The sequence below is a fragment of the Astatotilapia calliptera genome, chromosome 16, assembly GCF_964374335.1.
Source record: "Astatotilapia calliptera chromosome 16, fAstCal68.1, whole genome shotgun sequence".
NCBI classification, from domain to species: Eukaryota; Metazoa; Chordata; class Actinopteri; order Cichliformes; family Cichlidae; genus Astatotilapia; species Astatotilapia calliptera.
Window position 1 is genome coordinate 13981953 of NC_137437.1, and position 9581 is coordinate 13991533.

Sequence of the window (9581 nt, forward strand, 5' to 3'; positions counted from 1 at the left end):
ATTTAAAAAGAAAAACCTGCGCTCTGGCGACTTTGTGCGGTGTAAAGTTAAAGAAGCAACAGCAGTACCCGTGATATAAATCATTTGAAGACTTCAAATTAAATTCTTAGAAATCAGTGTAATGACGTCTGAAATTATGGAAACACTGCCATGTGTGAGAGAGAGCCACAGAGCAGTGAACTCATAGTGTTCCTCCCTGAGCCAGGCAGCTCAGCACCTGAGAGGAAACCGGCTCCATTTATAGAGTGGATGCCCATGTAAATACACAAACAACACACAGACACAGAGTCACACACTAGTAAGGCCCACGGAAGTTCCCATATTCTGGTGAATTGCCCTTGGGTCCTTGCTATTTCTGCCAGGGGCAGGGGGATCCTGTGTCAGTAATCCTGTCATGATGAGGGGGATGAGGTCGCCGGATGCAGCTCAAGTACGCTGCCTTCACCAGCACACACGCACACAGGCAGAATAATTTGTAACGACCACGACATACAGCAAGTCAGTTATGAGTGTGGTTACAATAACAAATCTGCGGTTCACAATAAAATTTCCTCAAGGTAATGAGAAGATGTCGCAGACCGGCACTGACACATGCTTTATTTAATCAAGTGAAACTTATCAAATTAAACCAAAGAGTCGACAGACCAAAGCAAGTTGCACAAGTAATAACACTTTAGCCAGATATTTCCCTAGTGCCTCTTGTTTAATGAGTCAAATGGTCAAAATATGGTTACAACAGGGCAAAAGGGAAATCTTTTATCTTTTTTTTTTTTCAGTGACTTTTTTCATTGTGAAAGATCCCCACCTCCACCATTACCACCTCCGTCCCTTCTAGGTCTTGTGAAACTGTGGGAAATGAAGAAGCTGTTTATTCTGAGAGGAAACACTCAAAGCGAAAAGAAGAGTCGGTCGCTGTCTGGTTTGTCTGTGTCTCTGTCTGTGTCTCAAATGCACTTCTTATAAAGCTGACTTCCTGAGCCCCTTTTCTGATCTACAATCTGGCTCGCAGACACTCACAAACCTCGTGACCTCTGCCTGCACCCACCGTGAACCATATTTATCTTAGATTCAGAGGCAGACACGCATGCACATAAACTCTGCAGCTCTGCCCATGAAAGAAGAATATGGATGCCCATTCAACACAAACAGCCACCCACACACACCTACAGTGTATGCACACACAAGCCGTGCACAAATACACACACACTCCTCCACATTGCTCCAGAGAGAGGTAAACAGAAGAGTCTGACATCCTCTTGCATCATGTGCCTCAAATGCAGCAGAGAAACAGCTAAACAAGCTGTGACCGTGACAGCGCTAAAGTGAGGTGGCATTACTCAAGCAAGCTCCGACTCCCAAGTCAAAGCAATTTGTGACACCATTCTAGACTATTTATGTCCAATTGAAGGTCATTTTGATGAAATCGTGAGAAAGAATAAGTTAAATGTTCAGTATGAAAGCTGGATCGAGTTTGGTGCTAAGGAAACCACAAATAGACACCACAAAACAGCTCCTGAAGAGATAGTTTACTATGAGGTCTTCTTGCTTCAGCATAATCCGCTGACCTCTCAGAAACACCGTACACATGCATACACACTCACTCACCTCAGTAAATGCAGCACGGTCAGTGGCTGTGCATCTAAAATAGCCTCTGACACAAAAACCTCACTTGTACCAAAGGAGGGGGAGGTGGAGCCAAGCAAACCAGGGTAAACGTGTGGAGCACTTGGCTTAGCCTTTCAGGAAGATACTCTAATATTCTGTGTATGTTTATACCACCATACGGCTAAACTGTACACGAGAGTGAGATACTGTGAGGCTGGTTGACTGCAGTGGATCAATATAAGATGCACTCGGTGCCTCTGTACCAGTCTCTTATTTACTTTCAGTTCACAGGTCCTTGGTTGAGGTGACCACACTGCGGTACTTACTAATCATCTCGAAAAGACCGAACAGCATCGCGGGCACATTTCTGTACAGCATTCACCGTGAATAAAAAATGAAAAACCGGTGAATATATTTTTATTGATGCTTTACAGTGGGAGGCCGCCATAGAAGGGAAATATAAAGCGTTCTCAGTGTTGTAAAGGTGTTAAGCAAGTGAACCTTGTGGTATTTTGCCATTTCTCAGCGCTCGTGAAGAAGTTATAGCTGCTTTCAACATGTTGAAAATGAGTGTAAGGGTGAAACCCTGCTCTAATTTCCCACACTGAACTAATGGATTAGTTCAGTACCCTCACAAAAAAGCAACAAAAAAAATCCTTTCCATCAACTCTACCACCACTAACCACCCACATGTTTACCACCCCCACCCACTCTCACCTGCCCGAAGGGATGCCAGCACACTCGACCCTAATGGCGAATTCTTTGTGTAGGCTACTGTCTCTTATCCCCTAGGCTCTGGTAGCGTATGTGTGTGTACTTGTGTTCCAACATGTATGTCTGAATGTGATTCCCCTTCCCCCAACATATGCACTGTGTACATACTGCTCCCAATGGCCTGTCTTCCGAATGCATCACAGCACACGTGCATTCTCAAAAAGATCGACCTAGATGTTGTACAATAACTGTACAATGCAAGCATGCCAAGGCACCAATACAGTGACTCATCTACTACTGTATCTACTGTAAACAACTCATGTAGAAATAATATCATCTCAAACAGTGAAACACACACTCTTATTTTTTTTTCACTTGTCTTCCTTTGCCCTTTTTTCTCACTCGCCATCTCTTACATCCAAACAGCGGCCTGCATGCAGGCATATATGCGAGCGCACGGGCAATTTTCTCGTGGCTTTTTTTTAATAGCCTTTGCAGAGTCCTCCTGATGCAGCTTCACAAAGTGTCGCGACTATCTAACCCTACTTTTTGCTGACACAACCAAATCCACCCCAACGCACAGCACATGGAAATTGACAATAACGGACCAAGCAAAACATTCCAACACACTGACACTTATTACATGAAATGCGCGCAGCTATTTTCGCTCACCGAGTTTTTCCCCTTGGTTTGACCCATTCCAGCTCTCCAATAACACTCAATAAAAGCCAGCAGCTGTGTTTACCTCTATTACTCATCTACTCACGCCTTCACTTCGATTACTGCTCCTCTCTTTTTAAGCCGACGCTGTGCCATGTTGATACCTGGCTGAAGCAGCTAATTGAGTAGAGCTATGGCCTGTAGTAGGAGCCTAAATTCAGCTGTGTAGAAATGCCACAGCCCTCCAAATGGATTCCACATGCTGTTTACATAATTTCGTTTCCTAACAGTTGACCTACAGTACAACTGGAAACAAAGTTCACAGTGATCCACGCAGCATCCTTACACAGGTCTGTAGAAACCATCTGCATGGAGGATAGAGAGAAGCAACTCCCAAAAGATTCTGTGAAGGGGAAAGTCTCAGAAATGATCCAAAACAGACTGAAAATGCTGACTTTGAATACTCTCCCATCCTTCTTTCTTGGCTTCCTTCCTTTTCTTCTCTCCTCCTTTAACCAGCCATATTTGGCTAAAATCAATCGCACGCTAGTTTGAAAGAGGAAACGTCATCGCCTATAGACGGGCCTTCCACTGACATACCTTTCTATCCTAGCCATGGAAACATGTCGAGCGACCTCAAATCAGAGTCTGGGGGCAAGCTCTGCAACATGAGTCACTTCCAGTAAGCAGTGAGTGTGCTGCTCTAGCGATTGTGTCATTACTCAAAAGGAAAAAAGAAAAAAAAAACTTGGATCAATACACCGGTCAGACATCATTTGAAAAAATCTGCCTGTCTTAATACGTTTTTTGCTCTATCAAAATAAAAACTTGGTTCCCCACGATAGCTTTAACAATAGGAGACTCCTTATAAGTATACAACCAGGGATGAGGTTAACAATGCTTAAAATGATCTTGGACAAGCTGGAATCTTTCATGTTAGATTGTAGAGCCTTCTGATTTTTTTTCTTCACTATTTATACTATCAACCTCAGAGTCCCTGGCTGTTGCACAATACTTTCCGTGCTTTCTCTCTCCCTCTCTCTCTCTCACCCCTCTCTTTCTGCTCACTAAACACACATGCTCTTGCACTCTGTGTACACCCTTAACTTAATTTGGTAAACAAACGGGGGCTGGACACTCGGGTCGAAGGTTGAATCCACAAGAGAATGTGCAAAGGGAAAGAACATTTTGTCATTTCTAGGATTATGAAATACCAGTATAGGGACTTCAGCTCACTAACATCACCTACAGATGTTTCTTTTTGTTTTTTAATGTCGCTCACAGTAAGTTCACGACAGCCACCGCTGGATGAACGACGAAGCGACACAACGATTCCTTTCTCTTTCCTTTAATTGAATCAGCTTTTGCGTTTTCTTTTTTGGCTCACATGATAGTTTGATGTAAGAAGGTGCCAACATATCCTGGATTGAGAGCTCGAGAGATGAGAAGCAATTTTCGGAAACTGGATCTGTATGTTATATATTGGGTCCATACTCTAACCTCTCTAATTTTCCTCTCACCCTGGCCTTGGATTACAGTAGAGACCCACATTAATCCAGCCATATAGTGCGCTGCAGTCTATCTGCAATCAGTGCTGATACACTCCATAACACCCACTTGGATCAATGAGCAGTCAGTCAATATGGCAGCAGTTAACCCAGTTTATTAGCCCTAATGCAGGAAATTTCATCTTCTTAAATACAAATTTGAGCCTATGTGTTGTTAGCATGAACAAACCAGAGCAAAGCACATCTTCCTGAAAGATTTGATCTGTCAACAAGCAGCCAATTTGTGCGTCCTGATACGTGGCTGACAGAGGTTGCCTTTAAAGGGGGGAATCCTGCGGAGCAATTAAATATCCTGGGCAGAGCGGTGTTGATGGACAGATAGAGTCTATCCGTTGGTGATTGGCTTTTTAATTGAGTCCCCCCCACCTGTACCGATCCTTATCGTAAGCCTTTGGACCATGTCTTGGGGTGGGGGTTGAGCTACTGAAGGAATCAGATTGGCAGCACCAGCTTTATACAGTTGTGGAGGAAAACAGCAAGACGTGTGAGACATCAAATCGTTCATGTCAATGTTGGCATAGTCGGTGTGCTCTCAAGATTTGCATTCTATTTGTGACAGCAGCGGTGGGTTTCAGGGGTTGGGTGCGCTCAAAAGCAGGCACAGGTATGCTAAAGAATACCATTTATAAATGCAAATGTTTAACCTGACATGTTGAGCATTTTAATCAGCTGCCTCTCCAGTGTTTCTTTCACCTACCACAATTGGATGGGCTCCAACTGTAGTAGTGACACATGCAGCAGTCTCCAAATACTGCAGGTCTCAGTAAAAGTGGCTCTCCAACTTACAGTGGATCTCCAGATCTCCCCATACCAATATGGGCAGCTGCCATCCAAGATGATGCCCGGGATGAGAGCAAAGCAGCTGAATAATTTTGCCAGCACAGCAGTAAACCAGCAAAGCATGACACAGGAAGGATGGGGCTAGGTGGTTAGTAACAACTGAACCTTTAAAATAAGAGCGAGATGATTGTCCACTTGCACAATAATGATGTATATCGTCCTTTCAGACAGACGATAAGAATCACAAAAATGCTAAAATGAGTCATGAGACATTAAAATATCTGTACAGCCTGCCGATATCTATGTAAAGTCTATTTGTGGGAAAACCTGATGCTTCAAGCAAAAAACTAGAAAATAAAAAAATAAGGAAACACCCCAAAACAAAATAAGTCAATTTTCAGAGCATTCTGCAAGTTGCAAGAGTTATGCTTGCTGTCCTTCAGAAGCAAATGTCAAAGATGAATAAAAAAAAGTACATACAGCGATGGGTGGATGGATGATTAAAGTAAATTTGAACACCGAAGACAAGTGTCAGTTCCCAGTTTTTTAACGGACAGCCACTGCCATCATTGTTCTTGAACTCTTAGTTATTACTATAAACAGGGCATTGAAGAGACACCAATATATCCACTGTAATCATTTTTCCAGCTAGTTTCATGGAGAACCAGGGGGTCTCCAGATCATAGACTGGACAGAATTACAGTCCTTGCTTTTTGCCTGCTGGGGTCTCCAGTCCATCAAAGGTCTAACAAAAAGACCCTAACAGCCTTTCACACTCACGCTCACCTGTACAACCGACTTTGAAATCAACACTTATATCAAGCATCTTTTTGGACTGTGGGAACATACAGAGCATCTGGAGAAAACCCATGAAGTCACAGACAGAATACGCAAGATCGAGACAGAAAGGACACCGACAGGTTCAAGCCCAAACTTTCTTGCTGTGACGCAAAAGTGCTAAACAGTCATTTTGAACCCAAACCATGACCTTTTACTAACCCACTCATTTTTTCTAGCTAAACATACATCCTCACAGTAAGCCACAAACAGCAACATCCTTTCGATACTGCTGTCAAACCAGCTAGTGCAGGTTGCATGTTGCTTTAGGGTAAACATTAAAAATATATACACTAACTGGTCAACATTTCTTTTTCTTCTTCTTTTTTTGTTACTGCTATCTGAATGTCTGGATTAAGTCACAAGGAACACTGACCTGTTTATCATGTAAAGTGACCTTTACATGATAAACATTCAGACAGGTCATTTAACTCTTCTGTTATCATCCAAATGTACTACAGTTCATTTGAACTGTTCTCAGTTCACCGCATTATTATATGCTACACTGAAGTGAGTAGTGTTGTCAGTGAAGTTAATACTTTAGCAGTCAATGAAGTCATTTTTACAGAAATACAGGCTCTGACTGTGTTTCAGCAAGAAGATGGTCTTGATTAAGACAATATATCACATGCACTGTGCAGGCTTCCCTTACATGCAGGCAGCAGTAGCATGATCAAATACAGAATGTACAAAGGCTTCTAGCATCAGCAGCAAAGTGGGCATGTGATGAAGACTTCGGGACCTGGACTGCAAAGTCTCTGTTTTCCTCAGTCCACACTAAAACACAGTGCTTGAATTTTCTACACTGCTTCATAATCCAGGCGTACTGTGAACGCTGGGTAAAGACACAGCAAAAGTTATGCATTTTAAAATGTTAACCAGTTATTGTGGCCATTGCCTCAGGGATTATCCAGCTTAAAGACTTTCTGTTGAAGACCTGTTCATACATACACTGAACCCCCTAATTATAGCTACATTATCTAGCGCTTACAATGGCACTCTGACCACAGATGTGGTTCAGTGCTACAGTAATTAACCTTAAAGAGTTTATTTTCAAATTTCTTTCCAGATCATAAATACTGTTATCACAAATAAGCCTTCAGATCCGTGACATTCCAGACTTACGTGATTTGGATGATCAAGACGTGCAGATGTTTGTGTGCTGTAAAGAGACACTTTCAGGCATCTAATGTGATTCCTTGCCGTGTACACACAGTGTCGAAAGTCTGCTCTACATGTGTGATATCAGCCTGCTTATTCGTGCACAGGCAGAAGGCCTTATTGTACATGGATTTAAGCGATACTTTAAATGGGCACTAATCTCCCTCGCTCAACACCAAGGAGCTGCAGAGCTGCAGGGGGTCTCATCCTCACACATCCACACACACACATATATATGCCCACACCTTCCCTTCCTCTTTCTTTCATATATATATATATATATATATATATATATATATATATATATATATATATATATATATATATATATATATATATATATATATATATATATATATGGACAGAGAGAGAGACCCCGGACGCATAGTTAAAGGCAAGGTAGGGCCTCTCCACATCGCTAGGGTAAAGTCACACAGGTCAGTGCTTAGTTTCCACATCAAACCCAAGAGCAGAGGCCAGAGTCTCTACCACCCCCATCCCCACCACCACCTTTCTCTCTCCTTCCCTCCCACTCTCTCCACACACATACTCCCCCCTCCTCCTCGTCCTCCCCCTCTCTGGATGTACAAATGCCTTTGCTGTCAGCTCTGCCCTGGTCCCCTGTAATTGAAAATAACAGCCAAGGGCCAGCCCCCGGCCACTCTCTCCAGCCTGGTGGCTCTCTGCCCCTGTGACAGCCACCCATCAATACCAATGACTATTACCCTGGAAGTGAGAGCGCTGGCGATGACATCCAAGACACCACCCCTGCAACACTCCCACACACACACACACACACACACACACACACACTCATATATACACACACCCGAGTGTCCTTCCTCCGCTATCCAACCCTCCCAATGTTTAACCCATTCCTAACAGCCTCGTTCCTCTGTTTCTAAGCTGCTACAGTAGACAAACAAGCCCGTCTCTCTCTTTCACACACAGACACACACACACACACACACACACCATAACGCTGCACACAAATGCACACCCACACGCACACAACTCTCTTAAGACATGCACGAAACTCTGACAAGCAGCAAACTTTTTTTTCCACTGAGAAGTGCCGAGAGTTTTTGCAGCGCAGTCACACTCACATCCCCCACTAAGACATTCAGTCAGTGTTATTCTACAAGACTCCTTCACTGATAAGCAGATATGTTTGAAGTTGCATTGGACTTATGAGAGATAAGAGACTTGAAACACAGGAGGTGCCTGCGCTGCAAAAGTGTGGATGCTGCCCATGTCCCCGGTTGTCCCGAGTATATAAAAATCAGCTCTCTTTTTTTTTGGCCTCTTTTATGACAGCTTATTAATTGACACTGACAATAAAGAGTTGTCCAGTCAGCTACATGCGGGATCTCTTGTCTCCCCCCCCCACTACCTTCTCTACTGTCAAACACCAAACACAATACTATAGGTGATCTGAGTTGTCATTTGCTTTGACAGAGCAATGACAGCTGGACGAAACGCATTGAACACAAGCACAAAGCCCAGCAACGTGACAAATGAAGCACATAGCAGCAGCCAGCAGAGGAACAGGACAAGAAAATTGCACAGACCTTGTCAGAAGCTGCAGAGCCGTGGAGACTAGGAGACTGTTTTCCTTTCTACAGTCCTCTCTGTCTCGTCTCCTCCTCTCCTCTTCTCTCCTCTCACTCTGCGCGTATGTACGTGTGTATGTGTGTGAGTGAGTGTGTGTGCGATAATGTGTGTGAGTGTGAGTGAGTGTATGTGAGTGAGCAGCTCCCTCCCCTTCTGCCTCTCAGCTGCTCGGCTCAGGCAGTTCTCAGGAAATGAATGAGAGCGCACAGAGAACTGTTGTACTTGCAAATGACTTACCCCGAGTCACATGATCCGCTAAATGTAGGGTGGGCCGGTGGGTGGAGGCTTCATAAGCAAAAGGGAAGACAATATACTCTAAGCTTTAACAGCATGCATCGAATTACATGGGGCCCCTCAGGGGAGGTTTCCGACGCGTCCGCTCTAAACCAGTCCAAACTCCCTCCAGTGCACACCTCCCGGAGCGCAGCGGAGAGTCCTGGGCTGGGGGTGAGCACCGGAGCACCTCCCCGTTTAAAGGGGACGGAAACGAAGGGGGTAACAGTGCATTAGTTCAACTTGTTTTATTCGCAATGCATCAGTTTGGGTTGTGATAATTAAAAGGACAAAGTTTTTACACGCGCGTCTAGTAATTACACCCACGGATACAGTAATTATAAATACAAATGAACCGATGTGGTCAGT

General features: G+C 43.8%; 1 protein-coding gene across 2 annotated transcripts in view; it reads right to left on the bottom strand.

The window, feature by feature from the left end:
* The window catches only part of klf12b (Kruppel like factor 12b), a 35309-nt gene extending 25963 nt beyond the window's left edge, over positions 1-9346 (bottom strand). The window contains exon 1 of one of the 2 annotated variants that reach the window (XM_026143745.2): positions 9177-9346. The gene's annotated coding sequence lies outside the window, so the exon portion shown is untranslated. Of the gene's footprint in view, positions 1-8896 lie in introns of both variants that reach the window. The other variant, XM_080290326.1, reaches the window with a different exon arrangement.
* Between the last annotated feature and the right edge of the window lie 235 nt (positions 9347-9581).